The sequence below is a fragment of the Lemur catta genome, chromosome 24 (assembly GCF_020740605.2).
Source record: "Lemur catta isolate mLemCat1 chromosome 24, mLemCat1.pri, whole genome shotgun sequence".
In the NCBI taxonomy this organism is placed as follows: domain Eukaryota; kingdom Metazoa; phylum Chordata; class Mammalia; order Primates; family Lemuridae; genus Lemur; species Lemur catta.
Window position 1 is genome coordinate 5,452,284 of NC_059151.1, and position 15,585 is coordinate 5,467,868.

The 15,585-nt window shown below is 37.6% G+C and overlaps 1 long non-coding RNA gene across 1 annotated transcript; it reads right to left on the reverse strand.

Annotated features, from left to right (window-relative positions):
• Positions 1 to 2,723: 2,723 nt before the first annotated feature.
• On the reverse strand, positions 2,724 to 15,136 carry LOC123627328. Its single transcript, XR_006731241.1, has 3 exons — positions 14,994 to 15,136; positions 12,304 to 12,410; positions 2,724 to 2,748 (listed from the first exon to the last, which is right to left on the reverse strand). It is a non-coding gene; the product is annotated as an uncharacterized LOC123627328 (long non-coding RNA).
• Positions 15,137 to 15,585: the final 449 nt, after the last annotated feature.

The window sequence follows — 15,585 nt, forward strand, 5'->3', positions numbered from 1 at the left end:
ATCTATTAGATTTATATTTATAAAAGCATAATTATGTGTTACATATGAATATGCAAAAGTTATATATCCCTTTTAAAAAGATAATCTATCTTTAGAAGTCTTATTTCATAATACTGTTAATTGCTTGGACACATACATATGTTTTACTAATTTAGGAGAAAAGGTAAGGTAATCCTTACTAAATTACTCAAAATCTGTTTTTTAAAGACATGCTGCTTTATTCCTTTTAAACATATAAAATAAATTGAAGAGCTAACAAAGTGTAGCTACATAGTTGTTCTACTGGTCATACTCTAATGATTTGTATATGAATTAATCCCAGCAAGAAAGTTCTAGATTTTTCAAGAACAGCTGTTTGCCTTGCTTATATGTTTTATCCATAGAGTAAATAACATACCATAATGAGTTTCTGTTTGTTTGTATTTCTGTACTTTATTCAGATTGCCTTACTTTTAACCTAATGTCCTCTTCCTGTTCCAGGTTCCCACCCAGGATACCATGTTCCATGTGGTCATCGTGTCACCTTAGGCTCTAACAGGCTCTTGGCTGTAACAGTTTCTTAGAATGTCCTTGTTTGCATGAACTTGACACAACGACTTTGGCAGTTTTGAGTAGTACTTGTCAGGTATTTTGTGGAATGTCCCTTATCCTGTAAAAAAAAAAAATCATTTTGGTTCTTTGTGCATTTCTTGCCCACTGTGACACAAAGCAGACTGTGAAAGTGTAAAAGATAATATAAAGTGGAAGTGTAAGAGAGAGAGAAAGATAAAGTCTGATAAAGATTTGGGAAGGCTTCTCATCACAAGTAAGCCTGCCCTTTAAGAAATTAGTTGTGTTTGTGGTAGGATGAGGAGTCTGGCATGACCAAGGGGAATGAAAGTCATGTTCTAGTGACAAACTAATATGATTGCAACGAGAGGTTTATTAAAGGTGTAATGAGGAGTGACAGTGTAAAGTTTGGTAGGGTCCTGAAGGCTTCTTTCTCGCTTGACACCATATATATAATGTCTTTCCCAATAACCGCTTCTCTTGCTCTCGGACCCCAGCTAGGTGTCCTACAACTCTGACCCTAATTACCCAGAATTAGCATCGTTAACAGTAGCCTGATAACTAACTGGAGGGAGTCTGAGAGACGATCTCCCTCAACATTTTGAGCAGAAAGCCAGAAACCGTTTCTTTTGCTCCGGGCTTTTTCTATCTACAGTCACTATCCCTGTCTTCTGGGATTTAACTCTGGATGGGTCCCATGAATCAGGCCTCTCATTCATATCTAAACTATTTGTCTCTCCTTTTCTTTTCTTCGGGGCAAGAAACATGTTTCCTAATTATTACTTTATAGGTAGAAACTGTCAGGGAGAAAAAACTTTTCTTCTACCCTCTTAGGTGCAGTTCCTGAGGGTCTGTGAATTAAACTAACAAAAGACAAATTAACAGAAATAAAGGTATACAATTTTTGTTCATATTTATGTGCGTTGGAGTTCCCAGAAAAGAAGTAAAACTCAATGTAGTGGCAAGACTCAGGAGTTTATATATGATTTTAACAAAGGAAGGGGGGTTGGGGCTTTAAGACGTGATAAATTGTGGGGAAGTAACTAGGAAATATATGAGGGAAACTAGTGGAAGATTAGGGTTACTGTAGTAAGACTGGTCTATGCAAACTCATCTCGGTACCCACTCTCTGTCTCCAGTGAATAGAGTAGCTGTCCTCTTCCTGGTATGTGGTACAGAAGTCACCTTCACCAGGGAAACTTATGCCCTGCTTCTAGGTGGGCAAGAGGAGGGCAGAGAACTCTTCGTGCCCAATTGATTCTCAATTGCCTTCAGCTCAAAATAATCCTTATGCCAAAGTGGCATCTTTCGGGGTGGCACATCCTGTGTCTCTTCAGTTCTTAGTCCTCCAAACTGTAGTTTCTCAGCTCCTTAAAAATCACAAATCTTTTTTTTCCCTTTCCTTCTCAACTAGCTTGGTTCCTGCAAGTAAAAACTTTGCTTTCCTGATTATTGTTTCTGCTGTGCTTTTTTTTTTTTTTTTTAAGTCTGTTTGGAAAGTCAAAGCTAAGCAATGACTTCTTTGTTCTCAGATTTATTTGTTTCCCCTGAAACAATGAATCTATATGACAAGAATTACTAGGAATGAAAAGAATGTTGGCTTTTATTTTGAAGATGCTATTTTGTATTTTCACTCCAAAAAAAAAAATTATCTCACATTTTGTGAATTTCAGCCTCCAAAGAAAAGTTACCCAGAGCGTAGTGTTCTGTCATGTCAGGGAGAATCCCTCTCCTTTATATTTTTCACTCTTTCAGCAAGACGAATTCCCTTCCTTGTCTCGGGCATAGCAATTTAGCAACCAACTTTTAATGCTTGAGCAAGTAACATTTGTATCTTACCTTCCAACTCCAGAGTGGCTTACAAAGGTGTTTTTTTCTTGACAAAGACAGTCATCTTGCAGAATTTGAGAGGGAGCTGTTAAAAGAAACTTGTTCTCCACTTCCTTATGCTGTGCATGTAGGCGCTACTAGTTCAGTGACTAGGAAAGGCCTCAGGGCTTCATGGTGCTGGATACACCATACAGAGTTGTTGAAAGTGACGGAAAGGTCCACTTTACCTCTCTTCAAGTCTAAGTGGCATCGTGATTGAAAATATCATTAGGCAAAGAATTCCGTGTGCTTTTCTTAACATCTTGGTAAAACATCCTTTCAGGCACAGAAAAGACAAAGGCTCTGAACAGCTCTTCAAAATAAGTAGATCTGTAAATCATTTCAAAGAGAATGGAAAGTATTTCCTTTAATTCCAGTACAGCTGATGCCGGACTGAGAAATACAGTAGCCACTAATTTGGACCAGCAATTCCTTCAAGGAAGTAAATATAGAAGGAGTTTGACTCTCTCCCAGATCTGCCTCTAACTCCGAGACGCAGAAGTCAGGAAATGGGATTGTATCCATCTGTGGAGTACAGGTAGCAAGATATGGGCTCACTCTCCCTGCCCCTAGGACCAGCTTTGCTATTTGTGACCAGTGCAGTTGCCTAGGGCCCCATGCTCACAAGAGCCCCATGCTTGAGGTTTAATGCTTTGTGGCCAACATCTTGAAATTCTCAATAATTTTGTCTTCAAATGCGTTTTGTAAATTAAGTCTGATGGGGCAATGAAACGTGCACTGGGGCTCGAAGCCTAGGCGTACATGGTCTCTCCTCCTGTTGCTTCCTGGGACAGGCTGTTGTCTGCCAGCTTCCCAACTTTTGCCACCCCAGATCCCACCCAGCTTCTCTCTTTCCGCCCTTGCCTGGTGACTGCTGCCAGAGAAGTTGGGGTTGGGCATGCTGCCCGGTGGCATATTGGGTAAGGTATGGCAGAAGCTATCCTGCCCCGGGCTGACAGCACTGTGGTGCATGAGAAGGGCAGGTTAGCCGGGGTAGGCTTCTCCCTCACCCCCAATTCAGGTACTGAGCACCTCTGGGCAGGCTGCAATCCCTTGGCAGTTGCCCATTGCTTGGGTTGGGAAGGCAGATGCGTGGCAAGTGGAGATTGGCTTTCCCAGAGGACGAGGTGCATTGGTGTGGCGGAGGGTTGTGGCGTGGGCCCAGGCACCTATAAGGGTCTGAAATTGCCTGGCAAGTATGCCTGTGCCCAGGGGTGTGTGACATTAAACAGCAAATAAAAAAACAGCATGACAGGTCCAGAGAAAGAATGCAGAAGAAAGGGAAACACTTATATGTCTGTGCCTTTAACAACATTTTATTTTTGGCATTTTGAGCAAAGTGCCCCATATTTTCATTTTGCATTGGGCTCTGCAAATTAAGTAGCCAACCCTGCCTACCACATCCCAAATTCAGGGATTACAAATCTCAATATACATAACTACAGAGGTAAAGGGGAATCGATATGGGTATATGGCCTTTTAAGGACTGGGAGCAATACATTTGCAGGGTGGTGTTAATTGTTTCTGTACATTGCATTTGCAGGCTGCCTCAGGTTTTTAAAAAATAAATTCCCATCCAGCAAGTGAAGACCTAAGAGCTCCCACTTCAGTCCAGCACAGCCACACTGTACGCTGGCTAGGAACATTCACAGCCACTGCCAATTCAGTTCTGGGTGAGAAAGAGGGAGTCTGGGAGCAGCCACGTAGACAGTGAGCTGGACGAAGACATTCTGTGTACCCATTCAGTCAACAAATAAATACCATACTGGGATCGCTCTGTGCTGGGGGAAGAAAGGATACATCGTATGAACATTTCTATGAAAGTTCAGAGTAAGAGCATGCCAGTGGCAGTGATATTCTTTGTGAAATAGAAGCAACCTGTAGAAAATATGCACTTGCCTTCAGTAAGATGTGAAAATATATGGACTCTATGAAACAGGACCAAAGATACAGACTTGACAGTCTGCGATGGTGAGTGAACCAAAATGAGCAATTTTCCAGGAAAGTAAAATAGAATTTCAGATTTAAAGTCTTCCTTGGAGATCGTAAAGAGCAAGATTGACACTGTAAAATATTAAATCAGTAATTTTCACGATAAACTCCAGACTTTCCCAGAATGCAGATGATAAGGCCAAAGAATGAAAGTGAGGAGATGAAAGAAAGTAAAGCCCCAAACTCTAAATTTACAATAATCAAAATTTAATTCTATCATATGCTTGAGCTGAAAATAAGGATAGGTACCTGGGTTACTGAGTGCTGATTACTGAATAGCAGAAAGTATTAATGGAGATAGATTGTACATTTAAAACTATCAAGAAAGCCCAAAAAGTATCCAGTCAGAAAAAGTTACAGACTCGCATAATCAGTTTGTCTTCAGGTTTTTTTTGTAGCTCACAGTGCTATAAGAAATGACCAATTTATGTAGATTTTAAGAGACAAGAGTTGTAAGCAAATGATTTTCTATCCACTCAGGTTGTTTATCCTTGTGCAAAGACAGCAAAAACGATCATTCTCTTATGCAAGAGTTCAGTAATTTACCATATCACCCATGTAAACCTACCTCAAACTAAAAAAAAAAAAAAAAAAAAATCAAAGATAAATGAACTCCAGCAGATTCAAAATTGAAAACACAAGAATCTGTTAGCCTTCTTGTAAAAGAATTGGCAGTTAGCTTTGCAATAACTTAAATATAGATGTCTAATTAAAGATACTCTACGGTTAAAAATAAGATATAAAATAAAAAAATTTAAAATGTAAACTATGAAGATATAAGAAAAATAATTTTGAAAAGAAAAGCTCTAAAAATATAAGGCATGATGAAACTTTAGCAATACCGTCTGAGTATAGAAATCCCCAATTAGATTAACAAAGATGCAGAATGGATAGAGAAAAGCATGATAATGTTGTTAAAAAACACAGGGAGAGGGAAAAACATCTAATACTTCAGGAATAAGTTGAACGAAAGCAACCTATATTCTCTTTACAAGAAACATACCTGAAAAGGCATTTTAAAGTAAAGAACAAAAACTGAAAGTTAGGAATGGCAATATACTAACAAAGCAAAATTGTAGGCAAATAGCAAGTTAGACAAAAGTGGTTATCTTATATTAATGACAAGCATAATAATAATAAATCTGTTATAAATAAAGTAACACTTTAAGAGATAAAGCAAAAATTATTCATATAGGATAAATTGATATTAATAGAAACACTAATGTAATGGAATTATTTAGCATATTCTGTCTTGGACAGATCAAGAAGGTAAAAAATAAAATGATATAGAGCACTTGAACAATAAACACAGCAAAGCCACACATCTTAACTCATATTACTACTTGGGTATATAATGGGAAATGTAATTTCTTTGTTTCATCTGTGTCTAATCTGGCTTCCTAAAACCCAACCTTTCTGGGTTGTAATTGGAGGAAGACACGTAAGTATCTCTCTTAAATCTTAGTACACTCTGATAATTTAAACACCTTTTGGAGTGGTGTTCAGCCTCTCTCTGATGAAATTGTTTGGTCTCTCAAGTGGTTCATCCATTTCCCTGATTCTCTCCTCATGGTAGCATGTGGGCGTATGGAAAAGGGTGTACAGATTTCCCAACTTCTCACCATTGCCCTGAAGGTGAAATCCTCAGGTTCAGGTGCTATCCTCGAACTTTCCTCTGTTATCCCTGGTGTTTGGAGAAATGCCTGTGGTCTTCCTGGTGAATACTTGCCCTGCTCAATACTTGCCCTGCTGACCTTTACCCTTAAAGACTACTGGTGTCAGGAATGGGTTGGCTTCTCACCACCTTGGTCACTGCCCATCAGTGACTGCTGGCTGATGCGGCCTCACCTTGGCTCTCACGGGTGCCATAAGCCTATTACAGGTCTGACCTTGACTCCCATTTGGCCCCAGCTGGACTACAGCCCCTGACGCAGAGCTACCCATTGCGTCCCTTGGCAAGGGCAAATCCTCTCTAGTGAGTTCCCCAACCTCATCTAATTCTGTGATCCAAGGTGGTTTAGGAAAGGTAAACAACATCACCTTCCTCTGTCTGCTTGTTCTAGGTGTTAAAAAAAAATTAATCAGGAGGCCATTAGGCTGAGATGACTTCAGCGTTCTAGGTTTTTACTATAAGCAAACTGAAACCCAACTCAGAATGACTTAACCAATCAGAAACCTCCAAATAACCTTTAACTAGGGGCTGTACCAATCAGAAACTGCCAACTGGTCTCTAACTAGGGATTCTTCACTTTAGACAATCAGTTTCTTTGTCTTGCTTCCACGAGCACCTTATAAAAGTTTTGTCCTCGTGCCCCCTTGGTGGAGCCCAAACTGCTTGTGATTCGGCACTGCCTGATTCATGATCCATTGTCTGCTCAAATAAACTCTTTAAAATTTTAATGTGCCTAAGTTCATCTTTTGACATAGGTCAGTTTGCCAACTAGCCGACAGACTAATTAAGAAATGTAATAGTTTTACTTATTTATCAGAAACTTGTTTCATTGTCCTACTTCTAAAGGTTACTGCACACACTTTTGAAGGTGTCTGTAAAGTTTTAGTTGACAGGCTTGCATTATACCTTCAGAGCATTTTAAGGAATAACCAACTTGTTGAAATCTAAGTTAAAAGGTGGTTTAGTGGAAATATTAAATAGTCAGGAAAGTTTATTTCAACATCCTTAGCATTTTTAGGACTTAGGGTCAATTTTCTCTTATTCTTTCTTTGTAATTTCATATTTATAGTGAATAAATATCAGATTTAGGGTACTAAGCTTGAAATAGCTCTTATATAGCAAAAGCTTATACCTTACTTTTTCACTTTAAAAAATCCTAACTGTTTCACAGTGCACACTATAAATATCAACAGCATAACTTTAATAAACATAGTATTCCTCTAAGGGATTCTTTTGAAAGTCAAAGCGTCATGGGTCAAAACAAAGTAGGTAAACGCTTAAACTTTTACGAGTTTTTGACTTAAGCAAGCACTTTTTAAAGCCTCTGATGTTTGTTTTTCAACGTCTATGTGGTGATTTGTGGGGGATAGGAATGCAGATTATGAAAATGCTAGCCTTTTTCAATTACCGGCATGATACGCAGCACAAAGTGTCATCTAGCAAGTCCATGTTGGTAAAAAACATTCCTATGCTATGAGCTTTTATGATGTTACGCAGAACATTGAAATTCAACCAATACATTCAGGGGTTCATAACCTACTGGTGAAGTAGTTGACTAAAGTTGACTAAAAGAGAAAGAAAGGGAGCTGGAGATACAGATTTGGAACTCAGCCACGTAGAGGTGTTAGTTTCAATCATGACACTGGACATGATTGCTAAAGAAGAATGTAAGAAGTAAAAATGCCAAGAATTGAACGTTCAGCTCCTACAAATAAGGAGTTGACCAAGACAAAGGCACAGGAGTGATGGGAAGGAAAAAAGTGGGAGGAATGTAGACAGGAAAATACAGAGACAGAAGAAAGACACCCCAGGGAACCTGGAGAAAGAAAATAGAGAATGAGAAGACACACGGAAGTGGAGAAGCAAAAGTGTAAATGTTTGAAGAAGTAAGAATAAAAGAGGGGGACTGAAATGCAGAGAGAGATGAGCAGGTCCCTGTCCTTTTAGGGGGAAGCTTGAAGGAGGAGGATGAAATGTGCTCCTCAGAGTCATTGTCATCATCTTATTTATCAATGCTCTAAATGACGTACGTACACATAGCAGACCTGTAATATTGCAATAAAAAGCAAGATATTCCAGAACAGTGTGAACAGTGTTGGAAATTTTTATCTTCCTATTTCTAGACTTCTGTATTCCATTTAAGCCATGTTATTCTCATCTTGGACACTATCTGACACTCTAACCCTAGATTGGGTTCTAGAATACCCTCCTTAGGCAACAACTTTAACTCTCTAGGTCCTTTTTGCTACTATTGCTCTAAAGGTCATCTTACCCTGTTTTGCAGCTGACAATTTCCCTTTTTTCTTCTTTCATCTTGCTACTCTTCATTGGATCATTCATTTGTCTAGCAACACTTTTTTGAGCACACACAATGTCCCCTAACAAATTTAAGCTCCAGGACGGCAGGGATCTTAAATGCCATGGCAATTTTTGTATATCCAGTCCCTGAACAGTCCTGGTTCATAGAATGTGTTCAATAAGTATTGGTTGGTTGGAATGAATCAGTACCCATATCAAGCGCAACATACGTAATTAAGATAAAAGTTCCTTTCTCAAGGATTTTACAATAACGGAGTGAGACAGCATCATTTACTCAAATAATTACAGTAAAGCATTGCTTAATAAAAGTCAGAGAGATAGGAGACAACCTAGGAGTGGGATCACAGGAGCCAGGAAAGAATGCGTTTCAGGATACACGGAGAGCAAGTAAGAGGAGGACTAAGAGGAGACCATCGGATTGACAAGGAAAAAGTCATTGACCGCAGTATAGATTAGATTCCTTGAATGCCCATTGTCCTGAAAACAACTAAACATGACAGATAAAATATAAGAAGACCCTTCCATTTTAAATGCATCCCTGAGCTGACAAAAAAGCATAGAATCTGTACAAATTAAAAAATGAAGCAAAAGTGAGAATCCTTGCCATTTACATAAAATACAAAATGGATATAACTTATCTCTGTTGCTAAAAGTCAGCATATAATTATTCTTTAATGAAGTTAGTGGCTGCAAAGGAGATTGAAGGGGGCTTCTGGGGACTGGTAATGTTCTTTTTCTTGACCTAAATGCTGGTGACATAGATGTGTTCAGTTTGTGAAAAATTCATCAAGCTTTCACATAGACTTGGAATGTTTGTACTTCTCTGTAATTTTCTTTTTTCAGTAGAAGTTTACCTTTATTGTTTTTTTAAAAATAAAAACCACCACCAAAAAGTGGGAATCCTGGGAGGTGAGTGAATACTCAAGCTGGCTTTTGGCTGCCTAACCCTGGTAATTTTCAGAATCTGTTTTGATAGCTGTGGGAATCACAGAGGAGCTGTGAATATAACTTAGAGCCCCTCCAAGGTGGAGAGCCTAGGAAGAAATCTCCCATAAAGTTGGGACCACAAAAAACTCCACAGTGGAATAGAATTGGAAATAAACATACAGTACAGGAGGGGCAACAAGAATATTTTCTTGTCTTAACCTTGGCTTTCAGTGGGAGGAATAAAAACATCTCTCCTGAGAATTTGAACATGGGAGCCTGACTGCACATGGGTTTGCAATATGAACTTACACTATCTGTGTGGTCTCCAAGCCATCAAGCCGAGGATTGAAGTTAAAGCGGTAGTGCTTCCAGGAGGATCGGTAAGAGTAAACACAAATCCTCTCTGAAGGAAAACAACTTTAACGTAGGCCTCAAGGAATTTCCATGGATAAAACTTCCAGAGAACAAGAGCTCACAAGTGAGAACCAGCAGAAACAGCTGAAAGCAGCATGAGATCTCCTCAGATTTCAGTTATTGAAATTATTGGGTGTAGGATGCAAAAATAGCAAAAGTTTAGGCATAGAATGTAAAAAATATCCAAATTTAGTTTCTATGGAGGCTTCAAAATGTAAGCAAGGAACAGGAGACTTTGAAAGAAAAAGATCAAGCAGATTTGAAAAGGAACTAACTGGAACTCTGAAAAATAAAATATAGTAATCAATGTAGTAATTACAATTAAGTCATTGTGACCCTGGTCAGAGCCAGATCCTTCAGAGGAAAGGCAGAATCCAAATCACAGCCAGTTGAAGAGTTAATGGCAGTAAATAAACTGTGCATATATACATTATGTGCTGTTCTAGACTCACAAACTATTTTGCAATTTAAAAATATTAAATAGAAGATGAGAGATAAAAAAATAAGAATGGCAAGTACAGCATATTTCTAGGAGCTTTCAGTGGTGATAAAACTTAGCAATGGTGATGAGAAAAAGAGAGGAATCCCTTCCTCCATCATTGTATCTCACTACTTCCTGATACCAATTCTGCTGCCCTCTCTTTAACCACAAGAAAAGGAGAGATGGAGGAAGAGAGGGAGAGTGGGAAGATGAGAGAAAGGGGAAAAAACCAGGAATAAGAACAAGAGGGAAGTTTAAAGGGAAAAGGAGAGAGGGAATGACAAATGGAGGAAAATAAAACAGAGGGGACATGGGGACATGGGGATCCCATGAAGCACATGCTAAGTCAGTCGCCTTGAAAATAAGCATTCTATTAAGATTTAATGTTTTCCACTGTAAATCAGAAATTTCATTAAAAATTTTAACACTAACCTACCCCTCTCTAATTTCATTTTTCAACTAGAGGAACTGGATTTGAACCTAATCAAAATTGACAAGCTCCAGTCTGCAAACCTTAAAACTTTATCACCTCTTAAAAATAAAAAGTGTAAAGTAGGGCACTCAGTTATCAGCTTGAATTATTTTTCCTCTTTTTTTTTTTTTTTTTTTTTAACATAGTTCAGGCCTCTCAGAGAGCTGGGCCTAGGGCAAGGGGAAGAGGAGTAAAGCCCACTACTGGAGTTCACGGATCCAGAGACAGAGAGAGAGAGAGAGAGAGAGAGATCAAGGTTATATCCAATTTCGTTAAGTACTAAGTTTGACAGCTGATATCTCTGGAAAACCAGATTGTAATGAAACTCTTACAAAAAGATGTCTCTAGAAGCCTTGTAGCTTCAGATGTAGCAACATAACATCTGATTGGCAAGTGGCCACTTGCGTTTTTTCCTACTTGGCCAGCATCCTAAATGTAGTTTTCACAATGTTCTTTCCCCATATAACATCGTGTTGTGTAGAGACAAAACAGTGAGGTGGTAAAGAACGTGTACCGGATTCTGACTGCCTGGGTTGGGTTTCTTGCTCTGTCACACACTAACCGTGTGATCTTACTTCCTACCCCTGTTTCCTCACCTATAAAATGAGGATAAGAATAGTACCTGCCTCATAGGATTGGTATGAGGATTAAGTGCTTAGAACTGTGCTTGCCACATACTAAATAGTATGTTCTTGGTTAAATACACACACACACACACACACACACACACACACACACACACACACTATAGTAACTTCTCACATTTTGTGTAGTCAAACTGGGATAATGACTTTATAATTCCCTTATACAATTATAAAAGATATTTTATTATCTGAATTAGCTTATTCACGGAAGACTATTAAAACTTAGAGGATAAGACTAGATATCTAACATACACTTGAACTTCCTACCTCTTCCACCTAAAATGTCTGTTAGAACCATTAAGTGTGCTTGCACTTAATAGATATTTTATTAATACCATGTCATATTAATATGTGTTCCTCAACAAATCCATAGGTAGAATAAAAATAAGGAGGAATAATAATGGTCTCTTTCATTTTCTAGTGACAGCTTCCCAGTAGTGTACATTTTTCTTTTTTGAACGCATATAAAGATCAGAAGAAAGCTCTCTGCCTTGCTTCAAGAAAAGCCACAGGATACTTAGGGAATTAAGGAATGAAGGAAGGAAAAATGTCATGAGACTCTGGGAATCTTGTTCTTTATGATTTGCTCCCAGTACATGAACTTCTGAAATATGTGTCATTTCTCAACCAGGGCAGAACTGTCTTCCTGGAAGGCGCTTAAGAACCTGTGGGTGCTGCTGGCAGTTAACGGGCTTGGAATAGGAATGCTACCAAGGGTGAGAGAGTCCTGCAGAATGAAAAATTGGAATGCTGGAAACGCTAATAGCAACGAGTCTTCCTGCATTGCTAAGCACGAAGAATTCTGTAAGAGAAACAGTTCTGTCTGCAACACAGGAGATCTACGTTGCGGACCTACTTTCACCACAACTAGCTATTAATGCACGCCCCTGAGGGAGTCCTGGAATCTCTTTGGATTTTAGTTATTCACACTATTTCTTTGACATAAAAGCCTAGAGATAATTACCTTGTTTTCTTGTTTAGCATTAACAACTTTTCAGCAATATCTTCTCCAGGTGACATAGTGATATGATGTCAGTCCATTTGAAGCCACAACTGTGTGCAAATGTCATCCTGTAAATATTCCAATAAGTCTTTAACAAAAATATTTAGTTTCCATTGATGTAAAAAAATAACAATCTTCAAATCAATTTTTAATGTGAAAATATTACTCTCTAATTTAATAAATTTTGTATTATTTCAATTTATTCTCATCCAAGGCCATTATAGAAAATTGTGTCTATAAAAGTAAGAGTATATAAAAATTCAGTTATAATTCATATTTTTATCATATTTATTCTCTTAATAAATTAAGATTAAATAATGCACATGAAGAGGAAAAAGCCCATTGACAAGCAAAGCTAATGATCTCCTCTGTAAAGACATTTTTCAGAAAATTCTGATGATACTTAGAGTTGGTAAGTTTTAATGTTTGTACCCTGAACATAATAATAAATACAACTTGCCCCAAATTATTCTGTGAAATCTGTAACGTCTAATAAAGGGTTAACTGATGTATATAATCTTTACATTTACATTGTGAACACCTAAAATTTAGGGGATCAGTCCTTTCATTTTTATTATACAACTACTTGTTTTTATTGTATAACTAGACTCTTATTCTATATAAAGTATTTATTAAATATTGATGTTAAAATAATAAGACAGAAATCCACTGCAATATATGCTATTTTTGCATTGCTGAAGCCCAAGGAGTAAAAGTTTCCCACATAATACTTTTTCCTCTTCAGCAGAAAAGCAGTTTGTTACCAGTGTTAACGCACGTCCCTGTGTGCAAATGGAGTTGATGTACGCTGCTGAGACCAGGTTCCTAGCAAAAATATTTTATTCCTGTTGACTCAGGAGAGCTTCTATGTAATTGTGTTCTGCACACATGGGTATTCAATCCATTTTGACAGGTTCCCTAATTCATCCTAGCTTTGCAGTTTCATTTGGTGACCCAGAATGAAATGCATAAAAGTCAAGACTGAATAAAATTGACAAACCTCAGGTCCAAAATAGATTTCTTAAAAAAAAAACAACAACAACTGCCTAAATCTTTGAGCTCCTGATTGGAACAAAAAATATACTTAAAGTAAGTCTGTGTGGCAAAAAAAAAAAAAAAAAGAATTAAAATAAGTGGAATCATTTCTTTAGCCTCCAGAGCCCTTTTTCATCCATGTTACCTCCTTAAATATTCACTTGTCATAAAAAAGTATACATGGGAGGGATTTTTGTCCTCAGATCCCACTACATCCTTCATAGCTAACTTTGAAAGTACAGGGTGAAGAGGTCATGAGAAAGGTCAACAAACCAAAATAAAAGAAAATCTAAAAAAAACTACCAAGATTTGAAAAAGATAAAAGGCATCTTAAATATTAAATGACTTTGTCTAGGGCTATTAGTCAATTCATAGCTTGCAGATTCTCCATGGTAGTTAACAGTTCAATTAATAACTACTTAGATACAGTTGCTTAGAGACTTTTCTTCATCTTCAAATAATATTTGCTTCAAATAATAACATTACATTTAGGAGTAGGAAACAGTCAAAAGGTACAAAATTTCAGTTAGACAGGAGGAATACGTTTTTGAGATCTATTACATAGTGTGGTGACTACAGTTAATAATGTAATGTATATTTCAAAATTGCTAAGAGCAGATTTTAAATGTTCACACCACAAAAAATGATAATTATGTGAGGTGAGAGATATATTAATTAGCTTGATTTAATCATTCCATAATGTATATATATCAAAATATCACACTGTACCCCATAAATATATACAATTATTTGCTAATTAAAAATAACATTTATGGCTGAGTAGTACTCCATAGTATACATATACCACATTTTCTTAATCCACTCATGTATTGATGGGCACTTGGTCACAAAACACAATGGTGATCTAGCACCTCTTGTATTACCCTAGATAGAGCTGGAGCCCATTCTACTAAATGAAGTATCCCAAGAATGGAAAAACAAGCACCACATGTACTCACCATCAAATTGTATTAACTGATCAACACTTATGTGCACATATAATAGTAACATTCATCAGGTGTCGGGCAGGTGGGAGGGTGGTGGCAGGGATGGGAATATTCACACCTAATGGGTGTGGTGTGCACCGTCTGGGGGATGGACATGCCTGTAGCTCTGACTCGGGCAGGGCACAGGCAATATATGTAACCTAAACATTTGTATGCCCATAGTATTCTGAAATAAAAAATAAAATAAAATAAAATTGATATATCCCCCCAAATTTAAAAAATCTATTTTCTGCCAGCAATTGTGCTAATCGTTTTGTAGATCGTCTTTTTTAATTCAACAAAACTATAAGAAATTAAAATCATTGTCCTCATTTTACAATAATGAAATGAATCTCAGAGAGTTTACACAAATTGCCTAATGTTGCATTGCTAGCAAATGGTTGGGCCAAGATGCAGAGTTAGATCGGGCTAACTCCAGCGAGTATTTGCATTCATTATATAATCATGGTGTTGGTTGAATCCCTGACTGGGCATCTTTCCCGCCTCCCTGCTGTTAGGCAACATATGGGCCCTCCTGCTGGTTAAGCACTTGGGTCACCTTCTTCATCTGGGGTCAGCTTTCGGTATAATCCTTTCTTCCTGCAGGACCTAGAGATTTGGTTTGCTCACCTTGCTTCTTTCCAGCTGTCACTGCCGATTCTCCTTCCCGTGATTCATTTCCTATTAGAATTCTGGGGTAGGATACAGATTCCTCTCTTTTCTTCTTCTTCTTTCTGATAAAACCACAACAACTTCAAATTTTTTAATGAGGATCTCACTGGCTAGCTACTTCAGGTTGTTAATATAGTGATATTAACAATTGCTACTGTGCTTCACTACTGAAAGGTTACTTTTGAAATTAAATTTACTATTCATAATTATTTTGGTATGTGTTCTTAGACAGTAAGGCAATGAGTAGTTTTAGTCTGACTTACAATTACAGTCTCTTATACTCTGCTCTTTCTGTAGGGCTGCAGCTGCCCTGACTTATCTTCCTATAGCTTATGTTTGAAAGAGAATAAAAGTTATTATGGAAGATCACATATATTAAGATTTACATTTTGAGAAACTAAAGAAGAGAGATCTGAATATTATGGATTTGAGAAAAAGCTCTCCTAATATTAGCCAACCTTGCTTTTAATGAGAGTGGCTGATATTTATTGAGTATTTAATTCTCTAAATGCTTTTCATATGAAAAATCATGATGATTATTCACATTTTA